Source organism: Silene latifolia, chromosome 9 (assembly GCF_048544455.1).
Source record: "Silene latifolia isolate original U9 population chromosome 9, ASM4854445v1, whole genome shotgun sequence".
Classification (NCBI taxonomy): domain Eukaryota; kingdom Viridiplantae; phylum Streptophyta; class Magnoliopsida; order Caryophyllales; family Caryophyllaceae; genus Silene; species Silene latifolia.
Genome location: NC_133534.1, coordinates 107,758,950 through 107,778,788, shown reverse-complemented (window position 1 = coordinate 107,778,788; position 19,839 = coordinate 107,758,950).

Sequence of the window (19,839 nt, the reverse complement as noted above, 5' to 3'; positions counted from 1 at the left end):
CTCGCCGCGAATCAATCCTCGAGAAAGCCAGGTCATTTACCGACTCAAAATGAGAAGAACCCAAATGAGACGGTACATTTGATAGAGTTGAGAAGCGGTCTCTCTTATGAGGGACCAGAAATGAAGAAATCAGAGCTGGAAGCTGCTGAAACTGTCGATGAACAGTGTTCTGGTAAGAAAAAGGGACTCACGACACAGGAATTACTCGATCGACTGAAGCACAGTGCTCGATCGAGTGGAATTGGTAAGGAAAGCCCTCGATCGAGTAGTCACTCTACTCGATCGAGTGACCTGGAAGCTGAAGAGGGTCGATCGAGTGGTACTGTTGCTCGATCGACTGGAGTTGCTGAAGAAACAGCTCGATCGAGTGGATTCATTGCTCGATCGAGTGATATTGTTGACGGAAAGCTTATTCGAGAGCCTGCTAGTGCTCGTTTAAGCGATGAATTACCAGAAAGGCCTCGTTCGAGAGGTAAGAAGCGCCCAAAGGACACCGAACTTGCTCCGGAAGACACTTTGGAGGCGAGAAATAAGGGACTTGAGATTCCAATTACTGTTCCCTTCCCGAGGCGGCTGCAGAATACCAAGATTAATCAACAGTTTAGCAAATTTGTTGAGCTTTTGAAGAGTTTGGAAGTTTCCGTGCCGTTCACTGAATTGCTTATGAAGGTACCCTCTTATTTACGATTTATGAAAGATATTTTAGCACGTAAGAGGACCATTAATGATAATGAGACTGTCGCTTTGACTGAGATGGGGTCAACCCTGTCTCAAAATAAGCTACCTCTTAAGCAATCAGACCCGGGTAGCTTTTCGATCCCTTGTCACATAGGAATGCAGTTGATTGACAATGCGCTATGCGATTTAGGCGCTAGCGTAAGTGTTCTACCTTTGTCTCTAGCTAAGAGACTTGGTGTAACAAAACTGAGTTGCACCAATATGATCGTCCCGGATGGCCGACCGTAGTCTATCACGGCCACTAGGTGTAGCGGAAGACGTACCTGTTAGGATCGGGAAGTTCTTTATTCCCGTTGACTTTGTCGTCCTAGATATCCCCGAAGATGTGCATACCCCTATCATTTTAGGGAGACCATTTTTGTCCACTGCCCGTGCAGTGATAGACGTCGGGGGGAAGACTTTGACCTTCCAGGTAGGGGATGAGGAGCTGACCTTTCATCAGTCCAAGTTCAGGAGGGCTCCCATGCAGGCTCAGCCTTGCAACGCCCTTTCTTCTGTTGACCCTATTATTGACACTCCAGACGAAGGTTTGGAGAATATTGCTATTATTGCTAACCCTCCGCCTCAGATTGAGAGCAACAAGGAGGAAAATTCGTCTGTTGTCCTTACTGCAGGTACAGGTGAAGGCAAGAAAGGAGCAGTCAAAGGACAGGGTGGAACCATTGTCAATCAAACTGGAGCCAAGAAGGCTAAGGAGGCTGACGCAGGGGCGAGAACAAAGACAGTTCGCACCTACGTAGATTGGAATTATATTCCTCCCCCTCTCAGAAATTCAAGCTCTTGGAAATCAAAGAGGACAGTCAGTATCGCTGAAGTGACGTCCTCCAGTCAGAAGCCCACGAAGGGGCTACTGAAAGCTAATGGGAATTAAACGGGGAAATGCCCCGTGTAACAAAGTGTAATAGACAAGTTTTGAATTTACTTTTTGAATCCTTTTTATTACGTTTTTTTTAGGACAATTAGTTAGACAATTAGTTAGACAATTACGTTTTTAATTATAGACTGTATTTCTGCATATTTGGTATTTTGGGATTTGTTCTACGCAGGTTTGGGGAAATGCATGCATTTCGAGGAAGAAAAGATGGAAATTCAAGGGAATTTACACGAAGAAGTCTTCAATCGAGTATTTTTGTACTCGATCGAATGGCAATTGGGTCGATCGAGCTTGCTTGTTACTCGATCGAGGAAGACCAAAAGGAAGCAGGTCGATCGAGAGGCATCCTTACTCGATCGAGCAAGGGGAACAGTAGAGACCTCGATCGAGTGACTTAAAATCACTCGATCGAGTGAAATGAACAGTGGACGGGAGTCTTTCTATACTTAACTCCTTTTTATTTTCAGTTTTCATTTCTAAATTGTTTTAACCCTTAATTTCCGTCTAACCTCTACCCTAATTGCGATTGATTTTTCCCCAAATCCCCATTTCTTGCCCAAAATCATCAAATCTACCACCTACATTCTCTTGTTAGTCAATTATTCTTCCATAACCCCTTATTTTCCCCCTCTTTCTTGCTCGTTTTTACGGTTTTCAAAGGGGATTAGGGTTTGCGGTTTTGTCGATCATTTTTCCGCCATTGTTGTCTGTTGTTGGAGTTTAATTGCTAATTTGTAGGTCAATCATCATCAAGTAAGTGTTCATTCAACCTCTTTGCATTTTATCTTCGATTATTTCGAATTTTTATGAGGTGATTTGAGTTAGGGTTCGAAAATCCCATGTATAATCGAATTTATTCGATTAATTTGTGTTTATTTGCCCTTGATTAGCTCGATGATGATATTTGCGCAATCCCTCACTGTTTCTACAAGTTAAATTCGAATATTTTGCGCGATTTCCGCGACTAGGGCTCCTGTAAGTCGACTTCATCGACTGTCTGACGGTTTTATGCTGCCATGCTATGCTTAACTGCAGCTCTTGACTACCTTTTGCTGCTGTTATCTGTTTTCCCGTCCCCTATCGCCTTTATATGCTTTGAATCATTGGAAATCTCGCGCTGTGAGCGATTATTCTCGGCTGCCCAGAGTCATACATGCCCCAATTCTGGTTTTCATGCTGTTTTTCCCCCTTTGGCAGTCACTGTTTTATCATTTTATCATCACTCACATGCTGTTTTCGAAAATTGTTGAGGAATTGCTTGTTTTTGATTTCTGGAAGTCGAATTTTCCGACTAATAGGGCTATTCCATTTGCTGTCACATGTTGGTTAGCGGGTTGTTTTAACCACGGTTGCAGCATCGTCTCTTATTCATGCCCTTTGACACTTTGCAGGATGGACGCGAGCTCTCCTTCTTCTACTAGCACGTCCTCCAGCTCTTCTGCGAGCGAGCAAGTGGCCCCAGCTGCTGCCACTAGCTCTACCTTGGTCACCACTGCAGCACCTGTTTTACTTGTCTCAGCTGCAGGGACAGTCTACTCGCGGCTAGCACAAATGAGGGGAGCTCGGTTCGAGCTTCACGGCCATCACCCTCACTCCCACCAGCCTTTCTCTCTCGGATCGTGGACGGACACCCCGTTTCCAAAGAACCTGGTATGCTTCGCACCGAGACTACACCAGCAGGCTAGCCAGCTAGCCCTCACTTCCAGCCCGTCCGAGGCTGTTGTTACGGGAGAGGGCGCTCTCACACCTCTACCGAAGATGCCTTCGGTACGTTTCACTTCATAGGCTCACCGGAACCGGTTAGTCGCTTTACTTCATTGCCCCCTCTCCTCCACCCGTTTCCTTGCACGAGCTGACTTAGAGACCTTAGGCATCTATGAGGAGGTCTGTAGTCTTTTGAACGGGACGGGTATGTCGGGTCTGATTACCATGCAGGAGGCTACTATTCGTACCCTTACGTACGAGTTCTTTAGCTCCTATTCCTTTGACACCGACACCTACCAGGCTGACCGCTCCAGTGCCTGCATTCACTTCCGACTCCGTAATGAGTCACATCACTGGACATTGGCCAAGTTTGGGGAGGTTTTGGGACTAGTTAGTGATGGTCCCACTGCCCCACCTAGAGAGCCCCTTCAGCTACTTTGGGCTGCTCTTTCTCACACTCCCTTCCAGGCACGGAAGGGAGCTCATGTGCATCTACCTGCGCCCCGTTACTACTTGCGTCTGCTAGCAGAGACCATCTTTGGGCGCCCTGAGCCCAATAACGTTACCAACACTGAGCTAGCCATTCTCGCGGGGTACCTCAACATTGACTACGGTACCGTTTGTTCCGAACATTGCCTTTCCGGTAGCTCAATTGGAACGGTATTGGGACTCGGGTTAAGACCGCAGATTGTCTGGCGGGGCTGGTGACTAGGATTGCCCGCCACCTTTACCCCACCGAGCCAGGACTCGGTGTACCCGACGAGGTGGCTTACCTTGACCTGGATGCCATGGCTACCTTGACCTGGTTTCCCGGGCGAAGGGGAGCGCGAGGACGTGGAAGATCCGTAGTTCCACGTCTCGCTTACCTTGCCGTGCTCCACCCTTCCGCCACTTTCACCGCTCCCTACTGCTGCTGAGGGAGCGAGGCCACCTCCACCTACCTACCACCTTACCTTCACCCCTCCCTCTTCTTCCTCGAAGAAGAGGAAGCGAGGGCGGAGCATCTTCTAGCTCCCAGTCGGACCGACACCCACGCCTCGGCCTCGGCCCACACCCACTCGGTCCTCACACTCCACCTCCACTTGACCCTCCTTCTGGTTCGGTTTTTCCGGCCAATTTTATTTGCCCTCCCGCTTTAGAGGCGCCCGCGGTCACAGACCAAGGGCGTCGTGATGCCTTGCCTCCGGAGTTGTGCAGGTACCTTACTGAGATGAGACGGGATATGGCTTTAGCCGTATTCCCTCTCTACGAGTTCCACATCCGGGCCCGGCGACCGATTCCAGAGGGGTGGCCGCATCCTTCCTTCTACCGATACCCAACGGACGGGTACCCTTCACTATCCTCTGACTCAGATGAGGAGAAAGAGGAGACAGCGGTAGAACGTGAGGTGCGGTTACGGGCAGAGCAGGCGGCGGCGAGAGCTGCCAGAGAGGAGGCGAGTGACCCTCCGTTCGTACCCGGTCCGAATGATCAGCCTGGAGATGATGATGACTGAGTCTCCCCCTTGTTCGTTGCTGGTTTGGGGAGACGGGTTTGTTGAGTCGGAGTACCTGAGAGACAGCGGTGCCGACGACGAGTAGCTACTGGTCTACTCACTTCCCCAGTTTTCTGGCTGGTTTGGGGAAGTTCGTGTTTTGTATGTCTTCTCACTCTTTTTATTTTTCGTCTCCTTTATTTTTCTTTTTATTGGTTGTATACTCCCATCCCCCATTTTTCTGCTGGTGTATGCTGGAGGACAACGAGGGCGTTGTCCGTTTTGGTTTGGGGAGGGTATTGCATCCTTTTGAGTCTGCATCTGCATTTGTTTTGCATTCACGTTTAATTTTTCAGTTTGCATTTGTTGTTTATTTTCAAAAAAAAAAATCAAAAATCCAAAAAAAATTAGAAAATGTTAAAAATTCAACAAATTTCACGTTTATTTTTGCATTTAGGTTGAGTCGGAACGGTAGATTCCCGTGATGATATTGCACTTAACTTGTCAATTCACTTGAGCCTTGCACTTTATTGATGGTTTTTAGCTTTGTCATACGCATAGTCTACGAATTTCTTTCAAATAATAGTCGATCGTTTAGACTTGACTGATAAACTGGCAAACTACTTAAAAATTCTGAGTTTTAGAGCCAATAACTGGTGACATTCATGACCAGTTCATTAGGAATTTTGAGTAGTACTCCTTGCATAGCATGTTTGTCTCATTTGCACATTTATGACATTCAATTTCTCGTCAAATGCACATATTCGGGTCTGCGGTTGGTGTCACATGCAGGGAGGGTCTTGCAATTCCCCTTTCTTTATATCTTTCACCCATTTAGCTCCACATTGACCAAAACTTGCCCTTTTGACCCATTAGCCACATTCCAAACTAAGCCTGCCTAGTCAAGCTAGTTAGTCTGTCCTTTTGTGGTATGTTTTCAGTTGCAGTTTGGTCCGTAATTCTCATTTGGAGTTGGTGTTTGAATTGAGGAAGGAGGAAGTGAAAAGAAAAAAAAAAAAAAAAAAAAAAAAAAAGTATTGGAAAAAGAGAAAAACGTGAAGAAGGAAGAAAGAAAAAAAAAAAAAAAAAAAAAGAAAAGAAAATGAAAAAAAAAAAGCTGTGATTCACGAAAAAAAGAGGAAAATTGTGAAAAATATTGGACCCTCTTGTCAGAGTTGAGAAGATGTTCGAAGATGTACAATCGACAAGAGGGTTGGTTGGTTGTTAATTGTCTCAGACGGTGTTTAAAAAAGGGAACTTTGTGACCGTCTGACTCCTCCACTCTTCTTTTACATTTTTTGAGGAGATTGTGTTTCCAGTCTAGTGAGTTTTGTGCCAAGTGAAGGGCACCTGTGTTAGTTTTTCAGTCAGTTTGAGATCTGGATGGTTTATTATGGTCCTGTTAGGAACTAGCTTGACGCTTTTACCTCCACATTTCCATAACTTGTTTAGCCTTTTCTCACCTGAACCTCACTATTCCCATATCATTTGCAAACCCTCGGCTGTGACGGACATTATTGGTTGGAGTGTGTGCATTAGTACTTGAATTGTCTTTCATTTTTGTTGCATGCATGCTATGTAGGTCGCAGTTAGGTGAGTGACTGTTTTTCTTCTCTCTTTTACATATAACATTTGCCCTTTGCTTCATGAGAGAAGAGTGACCACGTGAGAGTCCGGTTTTGTTGGTCTTGCAAGGTCGATAGGTCGGCTTTATTTCGAACGACTTTTAATTCGTTTGCGTATTGATCGTCTAGCTTTAATCGTTAATTTCGTTGCATTAAAGTGGTTCAAGTGGACAAGTTAGGCTAGCTCGAGTTATCATTTCCGTTCCATTAGTTTAGTTTTGAGTTTACTCGAGGGCGAGTAAAGGTTTGGTTTGGGGAGATTTGATACGTGCCTAATGTACGGTCTTTTTTTTGGCCTATTTCAAAGACGTATTTCCATGCATTTATATACTGTTTTTATAGTATTTTGCCCCGAATTGGCTACTTTGTTGTATTTTGTCCTTTTTGTAGGAATGATCGCAAAAGTAGCGGAACCATGCTCTTTTCTGCCCTTTTGCATGCATTTAGAGGAGACGGGACCGTCCCAGAGTGAGATGTTGCACTTAGAAGTGTCGTTGCACGCCTTACGAGGCATTTTGGTGAAGACGTGAGCTGAATTGAAGACCCAGGTGGTCTATCGAGCTGTTTGGTGGTCTATCGAGCTGTTTGGTGGTCTATCGAGTGATTCCTAAGCCTCCCAAGACTCGATCGAGTTACTGCTTACTCGATCGAGTGATCCACACATGACCAGTCCTCGATCGAGTTCCCTGAAGGTCGATCGAGGAGTTTCCCCTGAGCTGATGGTCGATCGAGTAGTCTAATCTACTCGATCGAGTGACTTTTGACTTCGTGGGCTTAATCAGTCCGTGTTTTAGTATTTCCGCATAAACACTTAGACTTTTCCTATTTAACCAAGGATTACTAGGTTAATTAGGCATCTTTTTTGCATCACTTTTTACTCATAGACTATCTCTTTTACTATCATACACATTAGACTATCACATTACTTTCGACGTTGGATTATTTTCCACTCGGATTCGTCGTTCTTTACGCCGGATTGCTCAGATTGTAATCTCCTCCTTTTCTTAATAATAATTAACCTTCTTGTTGCCTTTAATTATTGTTTATGCATTTATTCTTACTTGCCCTAATTTCTGTTATTGCGCTTTATAATTGTTATTTCGTTATGTCTTCTGCTGGAATATTATGTGCTGTTAGATCAGTTATGAATATGAGTAGCTAATTCCCCTTCATGTTGGGATTAGGGGATCTGCGGTAGAATAATGACGACGTAGTGAATGAATTAGACGAATTGATATAAGAGACTCTGTCACTATAGCAATATAACTGTAATCACCGACCTAGTTGAGTGCACGCTTCTATGTCACCTATTAAACTGGCTACAATTAACCCTGGATCGAAAGATTGGATTAAATAGGCTGCTATAAAACAATGAGACTACCCTAATGAGGACGAAAGTTAAGTTAGTGGTACTTTAGGGTGGGAAGTGGACCGAAAGGACCTTCTAATATCCGTCTCGCATTAGTTCGTCTGAGTCATTTACTGCTAAGTTGTTAAACTACCGTAGTGAACCGAGTTCCCGACATGTCCCCCTCTTATTGATAGTTAATTCGTATTCCTTGCTTTGCTGCTCTTACCTTATTTCTCTTCCTTTTACTCCGTAGTTTAGAACCAAAAATTCAATCAACCCCATTGTTACCATAGGATTAGAGATAGACAGCTGTAGTTGCATTACCTCCCTGAGGATTCGATACTCGACTGCCTCTACTACATATTTAGTTGAGACCGTTAGGTTTTATTTTTGACAGGTCAACGACAGGCGTGTCACTGCCTTTGAAGACTTGAAAATATATCTATCCTCCCCCCCTTTACTGGCAAAACCAGTCAAAGATGAACCCCGACAAGATACACCTCGATCCACAGCTAAATCTTTGTCGGTGCGATCCCGGTCAAAGAAGCAGACGGACAACAGCACCCTGTCTACTATGTAAGTAAAAGTCTACTGGATGCAGAAATCAGGTATGGATTATTAGAAAAATATGTTTTAGCTTTAATAATGAGTTGCACAAAATTAAGACCATATTTTGAAAGTCACCCTATAATAGTTAGAACAAATCTTCCTATTAAGTCTCGTACTTAGGAGACCAGAATTGTCCTGGACGAATGTGCAAATGGTCACCCAGCTAAGCACATACAATATAACGTTTGAACCAAGGACAACAATTAAATCACAAGCACTAGCAGATTTTGTGGCTGATTTTAGTCCGACCCTAGAACCTGACCTAATAAAAGAAGTAAATAAACCGACCAAACCAAACAGGACCTAGAATGGACCCTATTTGTCGATGGAGCAGCCAATACAAGGGGCACAGGCCTAGGTGTAGTACTAAAATCACCACAGGGGGATAAGATAGTACAGGCTATAAGTTGTGCATTTGAGGCTACCAACAATGAGGGAGAATATGAAGCCCTGATAGCCGGATTAAAGGTATGTATTGATCTTGGTGTGCAAAATTTAAAGGTACGCACTGATTCCCTTCTCGTCTCCAACCAGGTAAATGGCATATATACTGCAAAAGACCCCAAAATGATGCTTTATCTAGATGTTGTTCAAATGCTAAAATCAAAGTTTAAAAACTTTAATATTGACCAAATTTCCAGGGACTTAAATACCCAGGCCGATGCCTTAGCCGGCCTAGGGTCCAACTTTAGTCCCCTTGATTTTGACAAAATACCCATTGTGCATTTATTAGAACCTGCAATAAACAAACAAGATGAAAGTTTCCCAATCTACATTGCTAATTCTTGGACGAAACCTTACTATGACTGGCTACAACAGGGAATCCTACCCTTAAATAAGCAAGATGCCGAGCACCGAAAATAAAAGTCGCTTCGTATACTATTATTGACAACGTGCTTTTTAAGAAATCGCAGGCGGACCTTACCTCGGATGCCTGGAACCACAGAAGAAAGGCGAGCGATATTATCGAAATCCATGAAGGATACTGTGGAAATCACAAAGGTGGAAGAAGCCTGGCAAGCAAAGTACTCGAAACAGATATTATTGGCCCACCTTAAGAGCCGATTGCCTGGATTTCAGCTCTAAATGCAAAGCCCGTCGATTCACGGACCATATATCCATCAGCCATCCGAGGAACTACATTCCATATCCGCACCCTGGCCATTTATGAAGTGGGGCATGGATATAGTAGGAAAACTACCTCAAGCACCCGGACAAAAAGTTTTCATGCTAGCAATGACTGATTACTTCTCCAAATGGATAGAAGCTGAATCATACAGGCAAGTCAAGGAGAAAGATGTCATAGCATTCATCAAACATAATATCATATGTAGATATGGCATCCCCTCCGAAATAGTATGCGACAATGGCACACAATTTGTGGGAAAAAGAACAAAGACCTTCTTTTCGTGCTCAATGGAACATCAATCTGGTAACATCCACGCCAGGATATCCAAAAGCCAACAATCAAGTGAATCCAAGAACAAAGTGGTGATCACCGTATAAAGAAAAAGCCGGAAAGAAGAAAAGGTAGATGGGTCAAGAGCTCCCCGGTCCTTTGGGGTGACGATTGAACCACGCCTAAAACATCCACCGGCCAAACCCCTATTCCTTGGTCTATGGATGTGAAGCGATAATCCGGGTGAGGTGGACATTCCATCGCCAGTGTAGCCTAAACACAACAACAAACAACATACCTCTAATGGAGGATAGCCTGGACTTAACGGAGGAGCTAAGAGATGCGGCAAGCATCGATTAGCGAAGATACCAAAGAAAGAGTTGCGAGAAGCTACAACAAAACTCACAAAGCCAGGGTATTCAGGGTAGGAGATCTCGTTCTCGGAAAGTTTTCCAAAACACAAAAGAAAAGAATCTTTGGCAAATTGGCCCCAACCTGGGAAGGCCCCTATCTGATTGATTCAATTGTTGGCCAGGGAGCTTATAGACTACAAACCCTGGACGGCAAAATGATCCCGAGAGCCTGGAATATTACACATTTAAAACTATTTCACATATAGAATATATCGCACAATCCAGGTATAACTCTTTACTTCAAATACTTCTTGCCTGGAACCTACATGTATGATACTTGCAATTACATGAATAAATGCCGTATATGATTTCTTCAATTTATATGTCCAAACACTTATTTATATTCTCATATTCATTTAGCGAAATCTTCAACACTTGTTTTACATATTGCATTTTAATTAAAACAAATCTCAAAGATTGGGGGCCACCCCACCAAATATCCAACGATACCCAAAATTCAGTTGCAAAATAGGCCTTTAAATACTGAGCTCAACATACAAGCCCGGAAAATCTATTCCTGAATTGTATGACATAGGTGGGTCATAAGCCCTCCAGACAGGCAACAACCCCACCCATAACACGTTAAATCGGCGATCGATCCGGTCGAATAATCGCTGATCGATCGAATAATCGCCGATCCGATCAAAAATCGGCTTCGATCGATCGAATAATCGGCGATCCAAGACATATCCAACATCAATACCTTATCAAAACACAAAAAGAAACAAAACAAAGACCAAATATTTATTCACCCAAAATACTGGTCCCACCTAATAACCATCCATCCCAGGGACATTCCCTCCGGGATGGGCCAAAAATTCCTTAAAACTCTAAAAATTCATTCCAGGGACATTCCCCCTGGATAGACCAAAACCCAAAAGAAAAAACTAAGTTATTTTTGAGCCATGAACCGACTCACAACCATCCACCATCTCCCGATCACCGGACTTTGCCTTGGAAGGAGGGGAATCCACTTCTTCTTCTTGACCCATATTGGCCAAATCGGGATACGAGCATCCAGAGTCGTCTCGTCTCGGTCCGGATTCCAATCACCCGATCGATTCTCGGGTCCCTCATAGCATCAACCCGACCTTTTCCGAAGAAGTACCGAGCCGCATCACCAACCTCGCCTCCACTAACTCCTTTTCAGCAGCAAGCTCTTCATTCTTTTTCAACTGATCCTGCATTGCCTGCTTCTCAGCCTCCAACTCCAGCCTGACAGCCTTCTCAGCATTTTTTGCAGCCACCTCACAAACTATAGCAGCCCTGGTTGACTCCTTAGCTGCCGCCAACTGAGATTGGAGCACCACTTCGTTACCCCTGGATGAGTGCAGGTCACGGTTTAGCTTATCCAGCTTTTCCTCCAAGCTGGTAACCTTGGCCTGGGCGTCCCTAAGCTGACAAGCAGTAGCCAGCCCAGCATCCAACCCCTGCGTACATACAAAATCAATTAGGGAAATACAAGATAAAACAAAAAGCATATAAACTATAAAAAACAGATACAACTGACCTCTCTAGCCTGGGAAGCGAGTTCAGCAGCCCTTGTTACAAGAAGAGTCAGAATAGAAACCACCCTGGTAGACGAATCAAGGGTACTAGCAGACAACAGTTGGTCGCTCATCCTTACAGAAAACTCATCTATCCGAGCCCGGGCATCATCCATGTCATCAATCCTAGCAGGCACCTGCCTTATACTCCTGAGTGGTCAGGTCGGGATAGGTCGTTTCCCTCCTTCCTCCTCTTCCGAGAATATCATCCTCTCTCTTCCTTTTTTGAGCACGGACGACCTCTGGTGACACTATCCCGGGCGGATCTTGAGGAGGCCGGACATCGAAATCGGATATCCAAAGTCTTGTCACTCCCACTAGTTTCCTGGCTCTTGGACTGTTCAAAAATCCTAGCCACCCCACCTTCAAATCCTTGGCGGAAAAGCTAGCCACCCTAGCGAAGACCTAAACACTGGATAGATAAAAAATATACGTAAATATCAAACCAAAAAGCGACAAGAAGACAACAGCCAAAATAAAAGCATGCGAGAAGACGTACAGAAAGAGCAAGTAGAACTAGGCTTGCCTTTGGGTACTCGACCCCGTCGGTTTGGTCTTCATATACCGGGCAACAATTCCCTGCCCAAGCAGGCTGGCCAGGTCCTCTCTTCCTCAGGAATGGCAAGGAAAGCATCTATCCTTGCAATAGCCTCTTCATCCAGAGGATCGTGATTCCAATCAGGAGCTACAAACATTACAGAAACAAAATATACAGGTAAGATTTATATACCTCACTCTCACTCAATATAACTGCAAAATAAGAATACAGGAAACCTACCACTCTCCAAAGGAGGATATCTCAGGTAATCAAAGCCTGATCCCGAGTCTCATCCGGATAAACGAAAAAGTCTTTGCCCAACTCTTGTCGTCTCCAGAATCCAGGTTAGTAATTAATGGAGTCATCTTTGACTTAATTCTCAAATTAAAACGACCAACAGAAGGATTTTTAAAATGATATAATGCCTTAATATCATTAAGAGTAATCACAAGATTGTGTTTAGCACATAAATTTTCTATGGAATGAACAAGTTTCCAAACCATCGGCATAATTTGAAAAGGTGACACTTCCATAGCACGGATGGTGTCAATCATTAAAGGAGTAAAAGGTAACTTACAGCCTGCTTTGAATGCCCATTCAAAAATACAGAACCAACCAGGTGATACCCGAGTTAGCCCTAATCGGACAAGACTCGAGAATCCATACCTCGGTCGATTCAGGAATTATTTTCTTCTCCCTTAATATCTTGTCATAATTTGTTTTCAACAAGTTCTCTTCAGGAAAGTAAGGATCCAAAGATTGAAGGGCAGTGAAAACAGAATCCTGGTACTTAAAAGCAACAGCGCGAGCAGGAGGATCAATCTCCATCACTTCTTCTTCCTGGACGTTTACAGGTTCGGGCTCGCGGCAGCAGCACTTTCTGGATGTAGGGCGTTTCTTTGCTCCCATGTTCTTAAGTGTTTGATTTATTATAGAAATTGTTGAAAAAATACGAACGGATTACTGAGAAATATGGAAGAATTCCAGAAGAATTTTAGAAGAATATTTAGCAAAGAAAGTGGAGGAAATTTGGTGGAAGATAATCTTGCCCTAAATACCGAATTTATAGAAAACCTATAACGGTGTGAAAACCCTAGGGATTGTAAAACACTCAGCATGACATCACCTAGCCGTTATAGTGTCCAACGGTAACTAGGAGTCTAAGAGTCATTAATTAAGTGTAAGTCTCTTTATTGTTTAACCCGGTAAAAATTGACATTTCACCCCCGGCCCGACCCAAAGACGGGTAAAATGTCAAGGGGCAATTGTTAGGCCCATTTAACTGGTCGACCATAACCTGGTCCGACTCAATGAAGCTGAATGGTTGAGACACAGACCGGACAAGACTAACTACTATCTGGCTGGTGAAGAATATTATGGCAAGAAGACTACTAAATCCTGGAAGAGAAGCCTGATAATCAGTATATCATAGCTTGGCGGATTCCTGAAAATAGCCTGAATTAGGCAGATAAACAAGAAATACGATTGTATAAGCTAAATAACCGTGCCCTATTCTCAAGGAAGACCAAGTCCAAACCTAGAACTATATAATCCATGAATCTGGACGGAAAGAAAGGAAAAGGCTAAGGATTGGTTGAATTGAGAACGGGTCAAGCAAGCTAATAGGAAGCATGCCCTATTATTCCGGTGACAGTTCCTACAATTTGGGGAAGAGGTTGCTGATTATAGACGTTGCTCAATATAAACGTTAGAAGGGAGAAAAATATAAATAGGAGATTTCCAACAATTGTAAATTCATTCATTATTGCTTAATTTTATCTATACTTTATCTTTTTTACTCTTTAGCATTTGAATATTCTTTCAACATTGTGCCCGGTATATCAAAACAATAGAAACGTTATTCTTTATACTCATTTCTTTCTTTGTCATTTATTCATACCATTCTAATCTTATAGAACTAGATACCCTGATCACTATATAACTAAGCCGGATCCCTCCAGGAAAATCCTGCTAAAACAGTTTGGAACCAGGGTTCCTGCGCGATTTCCTCTTCATCGGTGATTTGGTGGACATAAGCTGGCTCTGACCGTCGTTCGATGAACAAAGGCATTTCCACCATGTCATCTGGCATATTAATCAAAGATGCGAGTTTTGCAAGAGCATCTGTAAATTGATTTTCTTCCCGAGGTAGGTGTAGATATGTCACGTGATCAAAGAATTGGGCAACTTGGTCTATTCTAGCTTGATATGGCGCTAGGCTTTCGCTTCGGATTTTCCAAGATCCCGTAATTTGATTGATGATTAGGGATGAGTCCCCATGTACTTGGAGGTTTTTAATGCCTAAGCTCACTGCCGTTTGTAGTCCAATGAGACAAGCTTCGTATTCTGCAGCGTTATTTGTCACCTCGAAGTCGAGTTCGACAGCGATTGGTGTATGCTCGCATTCAGGAGAAATGAGCAACACTCCTATTCCAAATCCTCTTAAGTTTGATGCTCCATCAAAGTAAAAGTCCCAGGAGTCTACATCAGTTTGGAGTTTATCCTCGTCCGGAAATGACCAAGTGTCTATCGTTTGTGCGTCATTGATGGGATTTTCTGCAAAGAATTCGGCGACGGCGCGACCTTTTATAACTTTCAGAGGCACGTATTTGAGGTCGAATTCTGAGATCATTAAAGTCCATCTTGCTAGGCATCCGTTGAGGACGGGTTTCTCGAAGAGGTATTTGACTGTATCCATTTTGGAGTATATTTTGACGGAGTAGCTATGCATGTAATGGCGTAGCTTCTTCGTTGCTCACACAAGAGCGAGGCATGTCTTTTCAAGTTGTGAGTATTTACACTCGTACTCCAAGAACTTCTTACTAAGGTAGTAGATAGCCCTTTCTTCACTTCCTACAGTTTGAGCTAGCATGGCCCCCATGGCTGTTTCGGTGGTTTAGCCAATATCTCTTTGATTCGGTCAAACGCCTTTTGACAATCATCATCCCACGTGGTGTGGTCTGTTTTCTTGAGCTTCTTGAAGATGGGCTCGGAAATCATGGTGAGTTTCGATATGAATCTACTTATATACTGCACTTTCCCTAGGAATCCTCTGACTTCTTTTTCTGTTTGAGGTTGCGGCATTTCGATCAGAGCCTTGATCTTGGAAGGGTCTATCTCTATACCTCGTTGACTAACGACGTATCCCAGAAGTTTGCCAGACGTTACTCCGAATGCGCACTTCTGAGGATTGAGTCTCATGTTGTACTTTCGTAGTCTTGCGAAAAATTTGCGAAGGTTCGCAATATGCCCCTCTCTATCCTTTGACTTGACAATCATGTCGTCTACGTATACCTCAACTTCTTTGTGCATCATGTCATGTAAGAGTGTTGTTGCGGTGCGTTGATATGTAGCTCCGGCATTGATCAATCCAAACGGCATGACCGTATAGCAATAGGTTCCCCATTGAGTGACGAAGGCGGTCTTATGCATGTCTTCTATGGCCATTTTGATTTGGTTATAGCCCGCATATCCATCCATGAAGGATAGTAATGCGTGGTCTGCAGTATTGTCCACCAATATATCGATGTGTGGTAGAGGGAAGTCATCTTTAGGACTTGCTTTGTTTAAGTCCCTAAAATCAACACAAACACGGATTCTCCCATCCTTTTTTGGTACAAGTACTATGTTGGCTACCCAGTCAGAATACTCGGAAACTTTGATGAACCCGGCTTTGAATTGCTTATCAACTTCTTCCTTAATCTTGAGAGCCCATTCCGTTCTCATTCGCCGAAGCTTCTGTTTTACAGGTTTGAAACCTGGCTTAATCGGGATTCTATGTTCGGCGATATCCCGTAGTTGATCCCTGGCATGTCTTTGTAGGACCAAGCGAAAACATCTTTGAACTCGTTTAGGAGGTCTATGAAATTGGCCCTTTTGGTAGAGCTCAAGGTAGTCCCGGCCCTATCCTAAGTTCTTGGGGTTCTAGTTCGATTCCTACATTGATGGGTTCGGTGTCCTCTATTACTGGTCCCCCTTCCCCTTCCTGTAGTATTTCTTTGGCTACGTAGGGAGGTATTTCGATTGAGTCTGGGTCTTGGTCATCCTCAGTATCATCGTAAACAGAATTGCACTCAAGATAACACAAAGAATAAGCAGAACCTGATTTATTCATATTAAAGTTTGAGAAAAGTTGAAACAAAGAAGCCATCTGATCTGCGGTCAGTGGCGGCAAAGGGACAGTGGTTGGGAAATTTCCCGAAATACTGTTACTATTTGAGGCTAAACTAGGAGAAACAAAGGGAGTGGGGATGACGACAGGAGGTGACTCCTTAGTGACTTCTCTAGACTCCGACTCCGACTCGAATTCATAGTCTTCTGGTTCTCGTTTGAACATCTCTCCTTCTCCAGTGGTGAGCTTGAAGAGTCTTCCTTGATTGTTGGTCCACTTGATTGATTTTCTCCATCCTTTCTGCTGACTCGCGTTAGTTTCTGTGATTAACGCGGTAGGGTTGAAGTGATCGTCATGAAGTATCATGGTAATGATCTCATCCTGCGCGGCTCTAACAAATCGATCTTCTCCGAACAATAGACTAACAGCTTGTTTGTCTAAGCAAGGTGCTTGACGGGTTTTGACGGTAGGAACTGTTTCTGGAGGGATGAAGTAGCAATCGTGAAAGATCTTGATTCCGGCTAGCTTCCTCTCGAGATAATGCCAAGGCTCGGGAAATCCGTGAAATAGTTCTAGACTTCCTTCCTTAACAAAGTACCCATTTAGGGTAGGGAGATAGGGTCGCATTTGGACTCCTACATACTTACGGTTTTGAACTTGAGCGAGCATCTCGAGAACCTCTTCTTTAGTGGGTTTGTACCCTAGCCCGAGTGGTATCCTCTTTGAGTTGCCTTCCTTGTATGGTGCGAAGGTGTTTCTTCGAATAGGGTTCAAAGGCATTCCAGGGAAGTATCCCTGGGATTTGAGTATGTGGTTGACCACCAAGTTGGAGTAGGGATCATAGTATAAGGGTGCCAATTCGATTTCTATGACACTTATGCTTTGGAAGCCCCCAAGTTCATACACTGGGTCTGCAAGGACTTGATTGTTCGACTTCTTTTCGATTATTGCCTTGATGGGTGACGAAGTGATCGTCACCACTTTGCCATTTAGTGGGATCTTGATCTTTTGATGAAGGGTGGATGTCACCGCTTTGGAAGCGTGAATCCAAGGTCTTCCTAGGAGTATGTTGAAGGAAGCTTCAATGTCCACTATTTGGAAGTTAGCCTTTCGCTCAATTGGCCCTGTGGCTATGGTTAGGCTAGCAAGTCCTACTACCTTTCGTCGTGTACCATCGTATGCGCGAACAACTTGATTGGTAGGGGTCCAATCCGCCTCTTTCATGCCTAATTTGTATGCCGTTTTGAAGGGTATGGCGTTGACTGCAGAGCCATCATCTACCAAGGTCATTGGCACGTTCTTCTTTAGACAAATGACAGTGATGTAAAGAGCCAAGTTGTGACTAGCGCCAAAAGGTGGCAAATCTTCGTCTGAGAAAGTAATAGGATTACTTAGCTTCGGTGATTCTTGGAAGACCAAGTTGACTACATCTTCGGGTGTCGAGTTATGTGCTACATTTAGCTTGGCCAAAGCTTGCAGTAAAGCTTGGCGATGTGGGAATGAGCTTGCTACTAATTGCCAGACTGAAAGATCAGCCTTTGTCTTCTGTAATTGCTTGAGCAAATGGTCAGTTGAGTCATCTTCGTTATCATTTGGTGTGACAACGTTGGTTGGACTATTTTGAGTAGTACTTTGATATGGACGCCCTGAACGAGTTAGGTGGTCCACATTTTGGTCTTCACCATTTTGGACTATTTCCTTGGCTAGGGAGTTTTCAATGAGGTACTCGTCCTCATCATCATCAGCCCATACTTCATTGATCGTAGCTAGTTACCTCATTCTCATGATTTTGTCTTCTAGTCGTGTGATTTGGTCGACTAGTTTATCAACCACGGTGAATATTTCTTGGGAGGCTTAGCCAACCCAAGGTGAGAAGCAAATAGGTCCATGGTTAACACGAAACTCGTGTTCATAAAACGGAATTGGACAGATTGCTCAGCCGGCTCGTATTTAAATGAGCTCATGAACTCCAAGGTTAGAAAAGGATAGGTATGTTTCCGCAAACGGTACAGTCCTGTGAATCCCAATGTCTCAAAGATATGACGGACATCCGTCTCAATCCCCAGGTCATCCAGAAGTGTGGTGTCCACACAACGGGTGGGTCTCATCTTTCGGGCCTGCAATGCTACAAACCTCTCCCTCTGCTTGTAGTCCACAAAGACTACTGAAGGGTATTCCGGTACAGATGGTACTACGGGTAGACTCCCCTTTATTTACCACTTATTAGACTCCTCTAATAGTGAACTAATTAACTTCTTAATTATTTGTTCTTTAGATCTAGTGCATGCATAAAAAAATAAGAGATTTATGAGGAAAAACAATGTCCCTTACATTGTTTGATGGTTCGAAATATAGGGCACAAGTAAGGTCACCTTCCTTCACTTGTTCTTGAGCTTAATGTGTTGGATGATCCTCCAAAATCCCAAAGTAGAGATCCTCCTTAGATTGCACCCAAGACTTATCCCTTAAACTAGTATACTAATTTACTAGATTAATAAACTAGTATCCTTAAAATTAATTCTAATATTATCACTATTACTACACTAGCAATCTTTATTAGATATTAGAATGGATGAACAAATGCTTGTGAATCTAAAAACCTTGTTTTTAGAGAGATTGAGAGAATATGAGAGTATTTGCATGTGGAGGAAGTGAATGAATGAGTCAAAAATGAGAACAAAAGTTCTCATAAAGAGGAGGTGAGGCCGGGTAGGGTGTGTCCAAAGGGGCATCTTACTTTCCTCTTTTTCTCTTCACAAGAATTGGATGTGTTAGATGTGTAAAAGTAGGTGTAAGGCTAGTTGTAGGTAGACATCATCATGCCATTTTATCAAATAAAATAAAACCAACCAAAACCCACTAACACTCCCTCCATTTCGGTCCACTCTCCATAAAATGGACCTCCATTTTATTTTTTCAATTTGTCATTTGTCACACAATATGTCACATATTGTATTTCACATGTTATTAATTAATTTAATGCATATTTATCACATAAATATCATTTTACAAATTAATTAAATTACATACAACAAATTGACTAGTGATATTTGATCACATGAATAAAATGGGTCATATAATTATAATTCACAACATCTTATAATTATATTTAACCATTCATTCTTATCTCTATTGTTTCTCAAACAATAAACAGGCCCACTCGATAGAGTACTCAGAGACTCATAAAACCGTAGTATTACAGTCTTCCCTCCTTAAAAATAACTCCGTCCCCGAAGTTCAAAACATAACAAAGAAAAGACATACTACCATACTCCCGACACAACAACCAAAACAAAACCCAACACAAGATGATACTGGTCGTTATGTACCAAAAATAAAATACCTAAGTACTACTAACAGAAGTCAGTGGTAAGTAGGGTCGATCTCCACAGGGAGGCTGAGTTGCTATCTATCTGTTTAATTCGGTCTGTCAGAATGTTACAGAATTGGGGGTTT